Source organism: Gopherus flavomarginatus, chromosome 5 (genome assembly GCF_025201925.1).
Source record: "Gopherus flavomarginatus isolate rGopFla2 chromosome 5, rGopFla2.mat.asm, whole genome shotgun sequence".
Lineage (NCBI taxonomy): Eukaryota > Metazoa > Chordata > Testudines > Testudinidae > Gopherus > Gopherus flavomarginatus.
This window is the reverse complement of record NC_066621.1, coordinates 36167051-36186271: the sequence shown is the minus strand read 5'-3', so window position 1 is coordinate 36186271 and position 19221 is coordinate 36167051. Positions and strand designations below refer to the sequence as shown.

General features: G+C 47.5%; 1 non-coding gene across 1 annotated transcript; it reads right to left on the bottom strand.

The window, feature by feature from the left end:
- Nucleotides 1–409: 409 nt before the first annotated feature.
- On the bottom strand, nucleotides 410–492 carry TRNAL-UAA (transfer RNA leucine (anticodon UAA)). The gene has a single exon. It is a non-coding gene; the product is annotated as a tRNA-Leu (tRNA).
- Between the last annotated feature and the right edge of the window lie 18729 nt (nucleotides 493–19221).

The following is a 19221-nucleotide window of genomic DNA, read 5'->3' as shown; positions in this document are numbered from 1 at the left end:
CATTCACAAGGCTTATTGCCCTGTCAAACTTCAAGGGGAAGTGTTGCCCATTGGGTGTTCCCAGGGTGGTATATATAGTTTCCTAGATTTCTAGGTGGGGAGGTGGAGACAATGTTGCTGGAGTTTTTGGCAGGAACCCCTATAAAATTGAGCCTGTACCTTTTTCCTGCTGCCAACATCTGCTAGAAGGATTATATGTTACGAGTGCTATTGAAAAAGCTGAGTCAGATTAAATGAGTTAGGAAGGGGCTAAATTGGGAATTTACTTTTGTGTTGGTTGATTGATGATTGAAAATCAAGAGGATTCATCTTTATCCACTAAATGAAAAACTGTGGGAAGGAAAATGGTTTTATTTATGGTGTTAAATGGTGGAGATTTTGGGTGCTTGAGAAACAAAAAAAACTTTTCTACCAGAAGTGGGGTTTGAACCCACGCAGACAGATGTCCATTGGATCTTAAGTCCAACGCCTTAACCACTCGGCCATTCTGGTAGTCACTGCAGTATGCCTCTTGTTATAATGAGCTTTGATCCCCAGAGCATCACTTTACCCACTACTGGTTTCCATGGATTTTTAACAGCTCTGGAGCAGGGAGTGAAACTGTAAGGTTGAGGATTCCCTCATCTCTCCCTTTTATTTCCTAAGAGTGGTTGCTTCATACAGTTTCTCTCGTGGCTCGCTAGTGAAACTCTGCTTAACAGTTGCCTTCGGGCTTCCAGCTTGCTACAAAAGAAGCTTCTTCTCGCAACGCCTGCCTTGGAACCTAGTATAAAGTGAATCTTGGCCACAGCTGGCACTTGTCCCAGCATCTTCAAATTTTTCTTGATGCTTGATGTACTTCCTCTCCAACCTTGCCAAATTCAGTTTATGGGTGCACCTCTTCCAGCATGGTAGGTGCCATCAAGCATTGTGTTTGACTAGGTCCTCCATGGTGGTAGTCCCCAAAGATTCACCTACTAGGTGATACACTTTGTCTCCCCACTGATGCCTAAAAATCATCAAGACCACAGTAAAATCAAGGATTTATGCAATAAATTACTTTGGGATTGTAATTAATTATGTTATGCAACTCTGCGTACTGCTTGCTGATGGACTCTCGTAATTTCTGGCTGGAAGCTGACGTCACAACCCTTTTGACATAATAAACAAAGCGCATAATCAATACCACTGAACCACTTCTTTTTAGCCAATGACAGCAATCAACTTGAAGCCTTCCTTCTATTTATAGTCATCTGTAACATAAAAAAAATTAATTAGGTGTCAGCATTAACTGATAATACAGTAGTGTCAGTCAAGGGTTATCCTTTAATTTAGTGAGGGCTGCATGGTTGACATGCCTGTGTTAACGTATAATTTAAAAAAAATATTTTTAACCATTTTCTCAAATATATATCTGCATAACGAAGGAGACAAATTGGAGAAAATCCAGAGAGAAGCAACAAAAATGATTAAAGGTCAAGAAAACATGATCTATGAGGGAAGATTGAAAAAATTGGGTTTGTTTAGTCTGGAGAAGAGAAGACTGAGAGAGGATATGATAACAGTTTTCAAGTACATGAAAGGGTGTTACAAGGAGGAGGGAGAAAAATTGTTCTTCTTAACCTCTGAGAATAGGACAAGAAGCAATGGGCTTAAAAAACAGCAAGGGTTGGACATTAGGAAAAACTTCCTAACTCTCAGAGTGGTTAAGCACTGGAATAAATTGCCTAGGGAGGTTGTAGAATCTCCATCATTGCGAATTTTTAAGAGCAGGTTGGACAAACACCTGTCAGGGATGGCCTAGATCAAGGGTGGGCAAACTTTTTGGCCTGAGGGCCACATCTGGGTGGGGAAATTGCATGCAGGGCCATGAATGTAGAGCTGGGGCACGGGGTTGGAGTGCAGGAGGGACTGTGGGGTGTGGGAGGGGGTGTGGAGTGTACAAAGGGGATCAGGGCAGGGGGTTGAGGTACATGGTGTTGGGGTGCCCAGAGGGGTGCAGAGTTTGAGAGGGGGCTCAGGGCAGGGAGTTGGAGTGCAGGGGGTTGAGGTGCAGGGAGGGATGCAGAGTGCAGGAGGGGGCTCAGAGCAGGCCGTTGGGGTGCAGGGAGGGGTGCAGAGTGCGGGAGGGGGCTTAGGGGTGGCTATCCTGTGGGCCCGAACCAAAGCCCTGAGGGCTGGATCTGGCCCACGGGCCATAGTTTACTCACCCCTGGTCTAGATAATATTTAGTCCTGCCTGAGTGCAGGGGACTTGACTAGATGACTTCTCAAGGTTCCTTCCAGTTCTATGATTCTATAATTGTTCTGGGTTTGTCATCTTTGGTACCATTGTGTTTGAAGGAGAAAGGGCTTTCAAATTATATCCAACTCAATCCATTTCTGCCAACATTGTGTCATCAAAATTTTTCCTCTTCCTGTGAACTTTTAAAATGCGAATGTTTAACAAAAATGTTGGACACTTTTTGTTTGGAAATGGAGGGGAAACTCCCCTCTTTCTCCCTTTTAAAAAACCAACAACAACTTTTCACAAGAAAAATGTGAAAAAAGAGGGTGTGGATGAGAGGGTTTAACCCTCCATGACCCCTTTTTTTTGAGGGAGGGGAATGAAAAATAAGAAAAAGTGTCTGAGGGATCCCACTGACATGAAATTTTGAGTTGAAATATGAAAAATGTTCTGAAAAATATCAAGTGAAACAAAAAACTTTGACTTTTTTTAATCAAAGATATTTTTTTTCTTTTTGTGGGATTTATTTCCTAGGTTTCCTCCAGCTCTAGGCCAGGCTGGGCAGCCCCTCATCTCCATGCTTCCTCTGACCTATGGCAATTTCTATTTCCATGTGGTTCTTTCATCTCCTCCTGAGGAAAAGTTGGTGTGACTATTGGTCCAGAACAGAACTCTTCCCATCCCCTCATGCTGCTTTCACCTTCTCCCGATCCTGACCAGGGACCATCTGTAACTAGAGCAGAGACAATCTGCAAGGCACTGTCCCCTCAGGATCAGGAATAGGCCCACTGCAGAAGGGGTTGGTCGACTCAGAGGGAAATTTGATGAGCAGGAGAGCCAGTAGCATGAGCCTTGGTAGAGGGAGAGTTGCTGAGAGACCTGCAGGTCAGTACTTCCTATATTTCTTCCCATCCCGCCTGGATGCCCTTCTAAGATCAGCATTAGTCAAACACAAGTTATCGGCTTCAATACAGGGCTGAGTGAGTCAGTTTCTCTGCCCTGTGGATATCAAGATAGTAATGTTGATTTAATGGCCCTGTCCGGTCTTAATATTTGTGAATTTCACACCTGATTGAGACTAGCTTAGAGGGAATAGGGGTTGTCCTGGTGTAATTATTTCATGAAAGGAATCACACCCCTCATTGAAATAGTTATGCCAGTACAAAACCTGAACATAGTCCAGACTTTGGTCTGGAAGTACCATTGGCTAGGCTGAGCTAGCAGACTGGAATGACTGCTAGGTCCATAGAGCAGACTTTAAAAACATCAAAATGGCCATACCAGATCAGACCAATGGTCCGCCTAGCCCAGTAGCCTGTCTTCCAACAGTGGCTAATGCCAGGTGCTTCAAAGAGAATGAACAGAACAGGGAAATAATCAAGCAATCTGTCATCCAGTCCCAGCATTAGGCAGCCAGAGGCTTAGGGACATGCAGAGCATGAGGTCACATCCCTAAGCATCCTGGCTAATAGCTATTGACAGACCTATCCTCCATGAACTTATCTAATTCTTTTTTGAACCCAGTTATACTTTTGGCCATCACAACATCCCCTGGCAATGAGTTCCAAAGGCTGACTGTGTATTGCATGAAGTACTTCCCTTTGTTTGTTTTAAACCGGCTGCCTACTTTATAGCACATTAACCACACCCCCTATAGGCTCGGACCAATCAGCTCCCTCCACCTGTCTCACAGTGGCGTTTTAATGCAACTCTCCTTCAATGTAGCCCACTTTCAGACCAGCTCCTGGGTCTCCATGCTCTTTGTGAGGGACCCACTCCCTCACATCTTTCATGTCCTCTTTGTGCTGACAGAAAGCTAGGGCTTGTGTTCCTTGAACTTCAAAAGCCACGTAATTACCCAGTTAACCCCAAGGGCTGCTGGATAGTGGCAATGCCTGAAATGTGGTGTGGAGTCAGGTTCCAGTAAGAATCTCTATGGTGCAATGCAGACTTTAAATGCACTAACCAGAATAGCCATGTGGTTAAGGTGTTGGACTTAAGATTCAATAGACCTGTGTCTGTGTGGGTTCAAACACCACTTCTGGTAGCAATGTTCTTTTCTCCCTTTCAAAGCCCAGTGTAGCCTCTATTTGACCATACCCTGCAAACTCACAGGGGCTAAAGGGAAGGACTGTTTAATTGCAAGGTATAACCCTTGAGGCTTGAGCTATTGCCCAGGATCTAGGACCCAGCAAGGTGGGAGGGTCCCAGAGTTTGGGCTGCAGCCTGATCCAGAACATCTACAGGGCAAGTAAACAGCCCCTTAGGCCAGCTGTGAGTTTTTAACTGCAGCATAGATTTACCCATGGATGCAGGACTGTCTGTGCCTGCCAGTTCCCTGGGCGAATCTTTGGAATAATTCATTGAAACCATTTTCCTGTTCCCCAGTTCTTAATGTAATGGATTAGCCAATGATCATTTTCAGTCTTCATCTGAATAGCACAGAGGTAAGTGATTAACTTTGGCCCCTCATTGACTCACTGGGTCTGGCTTAGCTTTTCTCTATCTCTTCCCTCAAACTAGTTCCCGGCAGTGAATTCCAGGGGCTGTCTGAGAAAGCTGAGATTTGAGTTACTTGGATGAAAGATGAAACCAGCCACTGCAAATCCCACCTTGTCTCCTGTCAGCCCCTTCCACCTGCCCACCATGGACATTTAACACCACTAACCCCTGTAGTCCATTCACAGCCCAGCTCCTCAACTCCTATGCTCTCTGTGAGGGACCCATCCTATCCCATCTTCCGTCTCCTATTCATGCTGACAGACAAGCTACAGCTTGAGTCCCTCTAATGTCAAAGATGCCCTGGAATTACTCAGTTAACTCCCGGGTATGTGTATTTTCCTTAAGTGAAGGGTGAAAGCAGCATGTTCTAGGTGGCCCTGCAGCAGACTGGATAGCATGCCTTCTAGGGCAGCGCAACAGTTCAAATGTTGTAGGCTTGAGTTAAGTCTTGTTCTAAATTAATTGATTCCAGCAGCTATCGCTTAGAAAATACAATTCATCAGGGAGGTATAGTCCAATACTTTACTTCTCATCAGGGCTCCAGTTCATCTCTCCTGGTATTGCTGATGTCTAGTGATGTGTTCTAGATAGATGTCCCTTGACCACCTGATGGCATCTGACACCATGAGTTGCTGCATCAGCCAAGCATAGCACTGATTGTACATTCTCACAACACTCACTTGTTACTGGGGTCTCATGCACCCCTACAATCAGCACATGAGTTTGAACCTCATAGCCCCTAGCTCTCAAGGTGTTGGTCAGAGGAGCATATTTCTCCCGCTTTCAAGATCGGGCATCACAGATCCTGTTTTCAAAGGGAACTGTGACATCCACTATGATGATCTCTTTCCAGTCCTCATTGGTGATGATGAGGTCCAGTCACAGTTGGTTGTTCATCCTAGGAATGGCAGAGTTCACAGCAACCTTTCCCAGCAGTGGCAGGATGGCTCTGACTAGGCAATTCTGGCAGTGCAGCTGTTAGGCTCAGGAACAGGGCTTGGTATTATACAGTGTCACTAAGACTGAACCATGAACCCAGGACCTTCGGGTTATAAAGCAGATGTGATAACCACTACACTACAGAACCTGCTGCTTAGAGGAACTGATGTCCTCTGTGCATTGGTCTATTGCTCCTAGCCAGGACTCTACAGGCCATTCCTGCCCCTTTTCCTAGCTCTTTAGCTCAAGCTGTAGGGACCCATCATTTTAGCTCAGGAAGCTTGCTGATCTTAAACACAAAAAAGAAGCTTACAAGAAGTGGAAGCTTGGACAAATGACCAGGGAGGAGTATAAAGATATTGCTCAGGCATGCAGGAGGGTTTCTACAGGTATGTTAGCAACAAGAAGAAAGTGAAGGAAAGTGTGGGCCCCTTACTGAAGTGGGAGGCAAGCTAGTGACAGAGGATGTGGAAAAAGCTAATGTACTCAATGCTTTTTTTTTGCCTCTGTTCACAGACAAGGTCAGCTCCCAGACTACTGCACTGGGCAGCACAGTATGGAGAGGAGGTGACCAGCCCTATGCGGAGAAAGAAGTGGTTCAGGACTACAGTATTTAGAGAAGCTGGACGAGCACAAGTCCATGGGGCCGGATGCGCTGCATCTGAGGGTGCTGAAGGAGTTGGCTGATGTGATTGCAGAGCCATTGGCCATTATCTTTGAAAACTCATGTTGATTGGAGGAGGTCCCGGATGACTGGAAAAAGGCTAGTGTAGTGCCCATCTTTAAAAAAGGGAAGAAGGAGGATCCAGGGAACTACAGGCCAGTTAGTCTCACCTCAGTCCATGGAAAAATCAAAGAGCAGGTCCTCAAGTAATCAATTTTGAAGCACTTTGAGGAGAGGAAAGTGATCAGGAACAGTCAGCATGGATTCACCAAGGGCAAGTCATGCCCGAATAACCTAATTGCCTTCTATGAGGAGATGACTGGGTGGATGAGAGGAAAGCAGTGGATGTGTTATTCCTTGACTTTAGCAAAGCTTTTGATACGGTCTCCCATAGTATTCTTTCCAGCAAGTTAAAGAAGCATGGGCTGGATGAATGGACTGTAAGGTGGATAGAAAGCTGGCTAGATCATTGGGCTCAAAGGGTAGTGATCAACGGCTCTAGTTGGCAGCCGGTATCAAGCAGAGTGCCCCAAGGGTTGGTCCTGGGGCCAGTTTTGTTCAGTATCTTCATTAATGAGCTGGAGGATGGCATGGATTGCATCCTCAGCAAGTTTCCAAATAACTCTGAACTGGGAGGAGTGGTAGATATGCTGGAGGGTAGTGATAGGCTACAGAGGGAGCAAGATAAATTGGAGGACTGGGCCAATAGAAATCTGATGAGGTTCAACAAGAACAAGTGCAGAGTCCTGCACTTAGCACTGAAGAATCCCATGCACAGCTACAGACTAGGGACCAAGTGGCTAGGCAGCAGTTCTGCAGAAAAGGACCTAGGGATTACAGTGGAGGAGAAGCTGAATATGAGTCGACAGTGTGCCCTTGTTGCCAAGAAGGCTAAAGGCATTTTGGGCTGCATAAGTAGGGGCATTGCCAGCAGATCGAGGGATGTGATCATTCCCTTCTATTCTGAATTGGTGAGGCCTCATCTGGAGTACTGTGTCCGGTTTGGGCCTTACACTACAAGAAGGATGCGGAAAAACTGGAAAGAGTCCAGCGGAGGGCAACAAAAATGATTAGGGGGCTGGACTTCCGAGGAGAGGCTGCGGGAACTGGGATTATTTAGTCTGCAAAAGAAAAGAATGATGGGGGATTTGATAGCTGCTTTCAACTACCTGAAAGGAGGTTCCAAAGAGGATGGATCTAGACTGTTCTCAGAGGTAGCAGTTGACAGAACAAGGAATAATGGTCTCAAGTTGCAGTTGGGAAGGTTTAGGCTGGCTCTTAGGAAACAAATTTTCATTAGGAGGGTGGTGAGGCACTGGAATGGGTTACCTAGAGAGGTGGTGGAATCTCCTTCCTTCGAGGTTTTTAAGGTCAGGATTGACAAAGCCCTGGCTGGGATGATTTAGTTGGGGTTGGTCCTGCTTTGAGCAGGGGGTTGGACTAGATGACCTCCTGAGGTCTCTTCCAATTCTGATATTCTATGATATTATAAGCTGCGAGTTGAGTCCCTCATGGACATCAAACTAGTAGCAATTACTGGGCAGCCTGCACCCCCACAGATGGGTAGACATCACTTTTTTTTCCTAAGGAGAGCACTCCTTTAGCCCATGTGCTACATCTGCTCCCTCCATTCTGAGCAGGCACAAACTGCATCTTGAACCCAGAACCTTTGCACATCCCTTCTAGCTCTAGAAGTCCAATGCACAACAGGACTGCAAGAAGTATCTCTCCACTGCAGTGAAAGCCAAGGCTTAGCAGGAACTAAGGGTTGGTCTACACTATGAAATTAAGTCTAATTTATAGAAGTCTTTTTTAAGAAATCGTTTTTACAGTCGATTGTGCGTGTCCCCACACAAAATGCTCTAAGTGCATTAAGTTGGCAGACTGCGTCCACAATACTGAGGCTAGCATCAACTTCCAGAGTGTTGAACTGTGGGTAGCTGTGGGTAGCTATCCCACAATTCTCACAGTCTCCACCGCTCATTGAAATTCTGCATTGAGATCCCAACGCCTGATGGGGCAAAAAGAGTGTCATGGGTGCTTCTGGGTACATGTCGTCAGGCCCTCCCTCCCTCTGGCACACAATGCAGACAATCATTTTGCGCCTTTTTTCCTGGGTTACCTGTGCAGACGCCATACCACAGCAAGCATGGAGACCGCTCAACTCACCATCACCATACATGTCCTGGGTGCTGGCAGACATGGGACTGCATTGCTATACAACACCAGCTCATTGTCTTTTGGCAGCAGACAGTGTATTACAATTGGTATCTATTGTTGTAGTACTCCTGGGTGCTCTTTTAGCCAATCTCAGTGAGGTTGGTCAGGGGGACCTGGGCAGACATGGGAGTGACACAGCCAGGTTATTCCCATCTTCTGCTGAGCACTCAGGAGATGACGATGGCTAGCAATTGTAATGCAGCATCTTTTACCAAGCACCCAGGAGATGATGTGACTTGCAGTCGTACTACACGGTCTGCTGCCATCCTAAGATGTAAAAGATAGATGGAGTGGATCAAAACAAGAAATAGACCCGATTCGTTTTGTATTCATTTGCTCCCCCCTCCCTCCCTCTGTGAAATCAACAGCCTGCTAAACTCAGGGTTTTGAGTTCAATCCTTGAGGGGGCCATTCTGTGTGACAGTTGTTTGTGTTTCTCCTTGATGCAAAGCCACCCCTTTTGTTGATTTTAATTCCCTGTAAGCCATGTTGTCAGTCGCACCTCCCTCTGTCAGAACAATGGCAGACAATTATCTCGTGCCTTTTTTTAGCACAGATGCCATAGCACTGGAAACATGAAGCCCGCTCAGATCACCACGGCAACTATGAGCACTGTAAACGCCACGCGCAGTATCCTGGATTTTTGCAAAACCAGAACCTGCCAAAGCAAAACCAAGTGAGGCGGCGATGGCAGCGCGGTGATGAGCGTGATGAGGAAATAGACGTGGACATAGACTTCTCACAAAGTATGGGCCCTGGTAATGTGCACATCATGGTGTTAATGGGGCAGGTTCATGCTGTGGAATGCCAATTCTGGGCCTGGGAAACAAGCACAGACTGGTGGGACCGCATAGTGTTGCAGGTCTGGGACAATTCCCAGTGGCTGCAAAACTTTCGCATGTGTAAGAGCACTTCCATGGAACTTTGTGACTTGCTTTCCCCTCTCCTGAAGCGCAAGAACACCAAAATGAGAGCAGCCCTCATAGTTCATAAGTGAGTGGTGATAGCCCTGGGGAAGCTTGCAACGCCAGACAGCTACCAGTCAATCGGGTTTCAATTTGGAGTGGGCAAATCTACTATGGGGGCTGCTGTGATCCAAGTAGCCAACACAATCAAAGTGCTGCTGATATCAAGGGTAGTGACTCTGGGAAATGTGCAAGTCATAGTGGATGGCTTTGCTGCAATGGGATTCCCTAACTGTGGTGGGGTGATAGACGGAACCAATATCCCTATCTTGGCACCAGAGCACCAAGCCAGTGAGTACATAAACCGCAAGGGGTACTTTTCAACGGTGCTGCAAGCACTGGTGGCTCACAAAAGACGTTTCATCAACATCAACATGGGATGGCCGGGAAAGGCACATGACACTCGCATCTTCAGGAACTCTGGTCTGTTTCAAAAGCTGCAGCAAGGGACTTTCTTCCCACACCAGAAAACAACTGTTGGAGATGTTGAAATGCCTCGAGTTATCCTTGGGGACCCAGCCTACCCCTTAATGCCATGGCTCATGAACCCGTACACATGGAGCCTGGACAGTAGTCAGGAGCTATTCAACTATAGGTTGAGCAAGTGCAGAATGGTGGTCGAATGTGCATTTGGATGTTTAAAAGCATGCTGGTGCAGTTTACTGACTCAGAGAGACCTCAGCAAAACCAATATTCCCATTGTTATTACTGCTTGCTGAGCGCTCCACAATATCTGTGAGAGTAAGGGGGAGATGTTTATGGCAGGGTGGGAGGTTGAGGCAAATAGCCTGGCCGCTGATTACGCGCAGCCAGACACCAGGGCAGTTAGAAGAGTACAGGAGGGCATGGTGCGCATCAGAGAAGCTTTGAAAACCAGTTTCATGACTGGCCAGGCTACAGTGTGAAAGTTCTGTTTGTTTCTCCTTGATGAAACTCCCCACCCCCCAGTTCACTCTACTTCCCTGTAAGGTAACCACCCTCTCCTCCCCTCTTCAATCACCACTTGCAGATGCAATAAAGTCATTGTTGCTTCACATTCATGCATTCTTTATTAATTCATCACACAAAGAGAGGGATAACTGCCAAGGTAGCGAGGAGGATGAAAGCACCGGGTGGGGTGAGAAAGGAGGGAAGGACAAGGCCACCCTGCACTTTAATCCTTAAAATCTTTAAAACTTATTGAACACCAACCTTCTGTTGCTTGGACAATCCTCTGGGGTGGAGTGGCTGGGGGCCCCCCCCACTGTGTTCTTGGGCATCTGGGTGAGGAGGCAATGGAACTAGGGGAGGAGGGCAGTTGGTTACACCGGGCTGTAGAGGCAGTCTGTTCTCCTGCTGCCTTTCCTGCAGCTCACCCATATGCTGGAGAATATGAGTGTGATGCTCCAGCAGCCTGAGCATTGACTCCTGCCTTCTGTCAGCAAGCTGATGCCACCTATCAGCCTGCCACCTCTCCTTGCATTCACATTGTGCTTTCCTGCAGTCTGATATTGTCTGCTTCCACACATTCTACTGTGCTCTGTCAGTGTGGGAGGACAGCATGAGCTCAGAGAACATTTCATCCCAAGTGCATTTTTTTTGCATTCTAATCTTTGCTAGCCTCTGGGAAGGAGAAATATATGCAGCTGGTGGAGGGAAAAAAAGGGAGAGTGGTAGTTAAAAAGACACATTTTATAGAGTAACGGGTACATTCTTTCATGGTAAACCTTGCTGTTAACATTGCATAGCACATGTGCTTTCGTTACAAGGTCTCATTTTGATGGCTTCACCCCCTCCCCCCACCGTCTAGCTAACAGCGGGGATGATTTCTGTTCAGCCACAGGCAAACAGCCCAGCAGGAACAGTCACCTCTGAATGTTCCCTTAATAAATTTCCCCTATTTCAACCAGGTGACCATGAATGATATCACTCTCCTGAGGATAACACAGAGAAATAAAGAATGGATGTTGTCTGAACGCCAGCAAACATCTGGACTATATGCTGCAATGCTTTGTTCTGCAATAATTCCCGACTACATGCTGCTGGCCTGGCATAGTAAAGTGTCCTACCATGGAGGATGGAATAAGGCTGCCCTCCCCAGAAACCTTTTGCAAAGGCTTTGGGAGTACATCCAGGAGAGCTTTATGGAGATGTCCCTGGAGGATTTCCGCTCCATCCCCAGACACGTTAACAGACTTTTACAGTAGCTGTACTGGCTGCGAATGCCAGGGCAAATTAATCATGCTTGCTTTTAAACCATGTCTAATTTACAAAGGTACACTCACCAGAGGTCCCTTCTCTACCTGATTGGTCTGGGAGGCAGCCTTGGGTTGGTTCGGGGGTTACTGGCTCCAGGTCCAGGGTGAGAAACGGATCCTGGCTGTTGAGGAAACTGGTTTCTCTGCTTCTTTGCTGTGAGCTATCTTCAACCTCCTCATCATCATCTTCTTCGTCCCCAAAACCCGCTTCCATGTTGCATCCTACTCCATTGACGGACTCAAAGCACAGGGTTGGGGTACTGGTGGCTGCACCTCCTAGAATGCCATGCAGCTCATTATAGAAGTGGAATGTTTGGGGCTGTGACCTGGAGCGGCCATTTGCCTCTCTGTTTTTTGGTAGGCTTGCCTGAGCTCCTTAATATTCATGCGGCACTGCCACAATTCCCAGTTATAGCCTCTGTCCTTCATGCCCTTGGAGACTTTTTCAAATGTTTTGGCATTTCGTTTACTGGAACGGAGTTCAGCTAGCACAGATTCGTCTCCCCATATAGCAATCAGATCCCGTACCTCCCATTCAGTCCATGCTGGAGCTCTTTTGCGATTCTGGGACTCCATGGTCACCTGTGCTGATCAGCTCGCCATGCTGACCAAACAGGAAATGAAATTCAAAAGTTTGCGGGCCTTTTTCTGTCTACCTGGCCAGTGCATCTGAGTTGAGAGCGCTGTCCAGAGCAGTCACAATGGAGCACTCTGGGATAACTCCTGGAGGCCAATACCATTGAATTTCGTCCACACTACACCAAATTCGACCTGGCAAGGTCAATTTCAGCACTAATCCCCTTGTCGGAGATGGAGTAAAGAAATCGATTTAAAGAGCCCTTTAAGTCAAAAAAAAGGGCTTCATCGTGTGGACGGGTCCAGGGTTAGATGGAGGTAATGCTGCTAAATTCAACCTAAAATCGTAGTGTAGACCAGGCCTGAGTCAGCAGACCCTGGCTTCGGGACCCAGGCCTTGAGCATCTACCCTGGTTGTCAGCATTCAGTTAAGGATTTTCTAACCTGGGTTTGCCCCTGGGGCTCTGGTGTGCATGCTGCAACATGAAAACCTGAGTCTAACCAACCATACCCCAGATTCACTAGAATCTTCCCCAAACATGGCTGCTCTGGCCCTTTGACCATGGTGAGATGTGGGAAAACTTGACTGTCCTCTCTGCGCGTTGCAGGAAGTTCAAACTGCCTGCTGACATGTCCTGATGAACTGTCCCTTTGGACTGTGCGGTCCCAGCAACGCAAGCCAGCAACAGGAAGAAGCCACCCATTGAAGAATTTCTCTTGCACTGTCATTCCTGTCAGGAGATGGACAGAGCTTCCTTGAGATGCTGGTGGACATTTTGGCAGCTTTTTCTGACCCACCAAAGGCACATGACAGAGCTTATGATGGAGCAGGAGGACATAGAAATGGCAAATTGAGATTGGCTGATGCTGCTTGTGACAGCTGCTGATGTGCCCTCTGTAGACCTGGAGCAGGGCCACAAGCCCAAACGGGTAGGATTACATCATCACGCAGACCTGGGGTGACCAGCAGTGGGGCCAGAACTTTGGCATGAAGAAAGCTATGTTGTTGGAGCTTTGTGAGCAGCTTGCCCCAACCCTCCAGTATAAGGACACTTCCCCATGCTGATTGAGGAACAGGTTCCTGGAATGGGTTGCTATAACTGTCTGGAACAGGGGCCGGCAACCTTTCAGAAGTGGTGTGCCGAGTCTTCATTTAATCACTCTAATTTAAGGTTTCATGTGCCAGTAATACACTTCAATGTTTTTAGATGGTCTCTTTCTCTAAGTCTATAATATATAATGAAACTATTGTTGTATGTAAAGTAAATAAGATTTTTAAAATGTTTAAGAAGCTTCATTTAAAATTAAATTAAAATGCAGAGACCCCACCCCACCCCCCACCCCCCGGCCACATCAGGAGTATTGTAGGCCCCCCACTACAGAAGGGATGTGGACAAATTGGAAAGAATCCAGCGGAGGGCAAGGAAAATGAGCAGGGGGCTGGGGCATATGCCTTACGAGAAGAGGCTGAGGGAACTGGGCTTGTTTAGTCTGAAGAAGCGAAGAGTGAGGGGGAATTTGATAGCCTTCAACTATCTCAAGGGGCTAGGTTGTTCTTAGTGGTACCAGATGACAGAACAAGGAGCAATGGTCTCAAGTTGCAGTGTGGGATGTCTAGGTTGGATCTAGGTTGGAACTATTTCACTAGGAGGGTGGTGAGGCACTGAAATAGATTACCTCAGGAGGTGGTGGAATCTCCATCCTTAGAGGTTTCTAAGGTCCAGCTTGACAAAGCCCTGGCTGAGATGATTTAGTTGGGGTTGGTCCTGCTTTGAGCAGGTGGTTGGGCTAAATGACCTTGTGAGGTCTCTTCCAACCCTAATCTTCTATGATTCTATGCCAGCCTTCATGGACTACAGAGGGAATTAATGAATGTTAGCATGGGTTGCACTGGAAAAGTTCATGATGCCAGGATTTTTCGCTGAGCGGTAATTTATATTCAGAGACAGGCTGGGCTTTGTCATAACTGGACTTACTGGCCCCACAGTTATTCTGGGGGGCCCAGTGTACCCTGTTTTGCCTTATGAACAGAGCCGGCTCCAAGCACCAGCACAGCAAGCTGGTGCTTCGGGTGGCCCATGGAAGGGGGCGATACGTCCATGTCTTCGGCAGCAATTCAGTGGTGGGTCTCTCAGTCCCTCTCGGAGGGAAGGACTGGCCGCCGAATTGCCACCGAAGAATGAAGCGGCGTGGGAGAGCAGCCATTGAAGTGTCACCAGTCACAGCTTTTTTTTTCTCTCTTCGCCGCTTGGGGAGGCAAAAAAGCTGGAGCCGGCCCTGCTTATGAACCCTGATATCAGAGGCCCTGGCAGATTACACTCTCAGCTGGTGCAGAATGATTGTTGAATGTGCTTTTGGCGGTGTGAAATCCCTTTGGAGATGTCTACAAACCCCTTGCCAGGTAGGCCCACTGCCATTACCACACCAAGCCACCAGTAAGAACACAACATTACCGAAAGAAAAGGTGCATGAACAAGTGCAAACAGTGAAACCATGCACAAGATAGACACTGTCTACCATTGCCTGGCACCTGTCTCCCCCTTTTCCTTCCCCTTCCCCTTCCTTCCCCATTTGCCATGACCCTGGGTCAGCCTTTCATATGGCTGGCTTTCTTCCCTGGGTTCTCCAGCTGATGACCTAATTACCTCCTTAGCTCATCAGGCTCCCTACAGTTCTAAGTGATTTTCTACCCTGCCATAACCAATCAAGCCACCCAACTCCCTCCTACTCTAACCACACCTGGTGTCCTGGGTGATTAAGTGACCAGCCACTGGCCTCCAGGCAGCTCCATTTGTAGCTGCTCACAGCCCCCTGTCCCTGTTGCAGGGCTGACCCTGCAAAACACACTACAGGGTGCAAGCATAGAAGCATTGGGGATTGGCCCTGCTTTGAGCAGGGGGTGGGACTAGATGACCTCCTGAGGTCCCTTCCAACCCTGATATTCTATGATTCTATAATTCTAAGCAGATACAACATACACAAATGGAGCCAAACTCTATTAGCTGAACCTCTGCATTATCTGAAGCCCTTTCTAGCCCCCTGGCATGAGATAGCTCCCTCTGCTGCATGTAGCTCCTGCTAGGGGACAAGGAGAGGACTTGAATAATGGAGCAGAGACCAGCCAGGATTGCAAGGAGGAGGAGCCCTGGGCCATGGAGGAGGACCCCCTGCTGCTGAATGACTCCTGCCACCTTGATTATCCAAACTCCCAATTATCTGAATAAAATCTGTGTCCGCCCTGCTATTCGGAGAATCAGCAGTGTACTGGAGACAGTACCATGGCACTCACCCTGTGCTTTTCACCGGTTCCTATAGTCCCAGGCCAGAAGAGACCATTGTGATCATAGAACTTCCCCCAAATCATTGCTAGAGCAGAGCCATTAGTCCAACATCCCATCTCGAGTTAAACATTGCCAGTGATGGAAAATCCACCATGCCCTGGGTAAATCATTCCAGTGGTTAACTGCTGTCACCCATAAAAATATACACCCTCTGGATTTGTCTAGCTTCAAAGTCCACCAATTGAGTGGTGTTAGACCTTTGTCTGCTAGACTGAAGAGCCCATTGTTAAACATTTGTTCTCCATGTAGGTACTTACAGACTGTGATCAAGTCACTCTTAGCCTTCCCTTAGTTCAGCTAAATAGATTGAGATCCTGGAATCTAGCACTATAGTGTTTTCCTCGCTGTCCCACCACGGGATACCAGGGATCCAATTCTGATAGGAAGGCTGATGGATAGGGCCTCATGGTGGGGAACTCAGGAGACCAGAGTTTCATTCCTTGCTCTACCCAGACTTCCTGTATAAAGTTGGGTAAGTCACTTTGCTGCCTCGTGCCCAGGGATGAAAGTAACTTAAAGGACTTACCAGTACTCCAGAGTCCTGTGGAGGGGGAGGGGCCTCAACTGGAAGAGGCGTGGCCTCTTTTGGAAGAGGTGGGGCCTTTAAATCCTGGGGCATTTAATCAGGATTTAAAGGGCTCAAGGATTCGGTTGAAGCTAGGAGCCAGGCCCTTTAAATTAACCCCAGAGCTACCAGCTGCAGAGGCGGCTGGGAGCCCTGGGGTTTGGGCAGGGGTGAGAGTAATTTACATTTCTTACTCATATGGTCCAATCGCAAGCAACACACCCACCTCACCTATGTACTTCATGGATCCCTCCCATTGCATGACAGAGATAGAGAAAATAAAGCTACTATTACTACTACCAGTACTGTCTGTAATAAAACTTTACTATTGGAATAAGCCTGAAAAAGTGAAAACTCACTGTCACATTTTTCTCTGTGTCTTCCCTCCTCCTCCTCCAGCCAGGCTGCTGATTCAAGGCTCTGTGCTTTCTCCCTGTCTGGCACTCAGCAGCTGCTGCTGCAGAGGCTTTCCTCTAGCTTGCAGCAGGGAGACTGCCTCCTGCATAAGAACAGTTTAAACTCAGTTGTTCCCTGATGCTTCAGCCCCCAGGGTTAAGAGAGGTTTCTGGCATCCTTGTTAATTTCACTCCCAGTTGTTGGGGGGCGGGGGGAAGCTGTGTGTGACCTTGGCAAGGGCAGTTCTTTTCTGCCCCCTGGATTAAAATACAATAGTAGGAGCCGGTTGCTGGGATCGGGCAGTTGGTGGCAGGCTGCAGCTGCATTGTTTGTGACACACACATTCATACATACACATACATACTGTATGTATGTGTATGTGTATGAATGTGTCATAAACAATGTAGCTGCAGCCTGCCACCGACCAGCAGCTAACCCAGCAACTGGCCCCTGTGGACTGCTGCCTGCAGAGAGCCAGCAGGTGCCGCTGGGCAGGGTCTGTCAAGGAGTAAGTAACCAAGGCAAAAACCACAGCCAGCCAGCCAGGGAGGGAGCCAAGGGTGGAGGAGGAGAGGAAGGGAAAGTCAGGGGTGAAAGAAGGACAACTGGAATAGCCTTCATGAAATCTACAAGATATTTAGAAAGTTTTATCAATTTAAGCCTCTGCACTCTGCAGGCAGGACAAAACAAAAAGAGATCTGAGATTGCACCTGATGTCCTAAGGACATTTCAGGTGTTTAAATCAATATAGAAAGAGGGTGAATTGGAATAAAAACTACTATTTCTTTCAAAGGAGGCACAATAATTTAGCTGAATATTAAGTTTTCCCCTCCAATCCCTTTGTGGTTTTGTCTATGGGGGCTATTTGCTTTCCCTGTAAATCTTTAGTTGCTTTAGCAAAATTGGTTTGCCCAAAATAAATCCTAATCATCACAACACATCTTTCCACCATGTTCTCCATGTTTTTTGTGTTGTTTTTTTTAAACAGTAACATTTCAAAGAGGATCTGCAAGCAGTTTGGACATCACAACCATGATCCTCTGCTGGGAAGGAAATGGAATATATTTGAACTTGGAAGTGGTTCCTGATTTTGATCGTGTTTAGGAGATCCCCTCATCCCGGGGGCAGAAAAGAACTGCCCCTGCCATGGGCACACACACCCAACAACAACTGGGAATGAAATTAACAAGGATGCCAGAAACAGCTCCTAACTCTGGGCACTGAACTGCACAGGGAACAGCTGAGTTTAAACTGTTCTTTTGCAGGCAGCAATAGCAGGCATCTCAGCCAGTGTCCCTACTGCAAGCTAGAGACTAGAGGAAAATCCCTGCTGGGGGGAATGGGGAGGAATTCAGAGCCTTGTCTGCTGCCTGGCTGGAGGAGCGGGAGGGAGGAGGCAAGAAACCAATGTGACAGTGAGTTTTCCCCTTTCACTTGCTTTTATTAGCTCAGGATTTAAGCTGTGCAGCCAAATGCTTGTATTTGTTGTGTATATTAGTAGGAGAGTTCCCCTCATCCCCGGGGGCAGACAGGGACTGCCCTTGCCATGGTCAAACACACTCTCCCCTCGACCCCCTCCCCCCAGCTACTGTGAGTGAAATTAACAAGGAGGCCAGAAACCTAGCCCTGGGGACTGAACCATCAGGGAACAGCTGCGTTTAAACTATTCTTATGCAGGGAGCAGGCTTCTCTTTCCCTCCCTCAGTCAGTCTCCTTTTCTTACTGGTCCTCCCGTACCAGCGCATACCAGCTTACTTTCACCTCTGACCGTGCCTCAGTTTCCCCTGCTGTGAAAAGGGGACATTGCTGCCCTAAATAAATAAATAAAAATAATATTAATTGGAGATATACCTATCTCCTAGAGTTGGAAGGGACCTTGAAAGGTCATCGAGTCCAGCCCCCTGCCTTCACTAGCAGGACCAAGTACTGATTTTTGCCCCAGATCCCTAAGTGGCCCTCTCAAGGATTGAACTCACAACCCTGGGTTACAACCCTGCCCTACCTCACTTTGTGTGGGGAGGCAATTGTGATGACAAAGTCTATGACTGATTTGTAGATTTTAAGGCCAGAAGGGATCATTGAAATGTCTGGCCTCTCCCCCTGGATAACTCAGGCTGTAGGACTGCGCTGATTAGTGCCTGGCTGTGATGTGCCATGGGGTGAGGGACATACATGCACCTAAACAGCCCCATGTCAGTGCAGAGTGGCTCCCCTGATGAGAAAGGAGGCTGAGCAGTGCTTGACTCATGGCCTTGCTGCCTCTCTAGAGCACTGCTCTCTCCTTTACATGCCAGCCAAGACTGAGCACCTAAGGCTGGACTAAGTGGACCCCCACGGGGTATGGGGCAGCCAGGCCTGAGGCCTTCTGTGCTAATAATACTCATCCCTAGTACTTCTTTGCCATAAATCTTAGAGTGCTTTTCAAAGGAGGGCAGTATTATTATCCCCCTTTTCCAATGTGAAAACTGAGGCACAGAGCAGTGCAGTGACTTACCCAGGTCACCCAGCAGCCGAATCAGGAATAGAACCCAGGTCTCCATCCACTAGGCCATGCTGCCTCCAGATCAGGTGCATAGGCAGAGGAGACTGGGTGAAGGAGCTATTTGGGGTG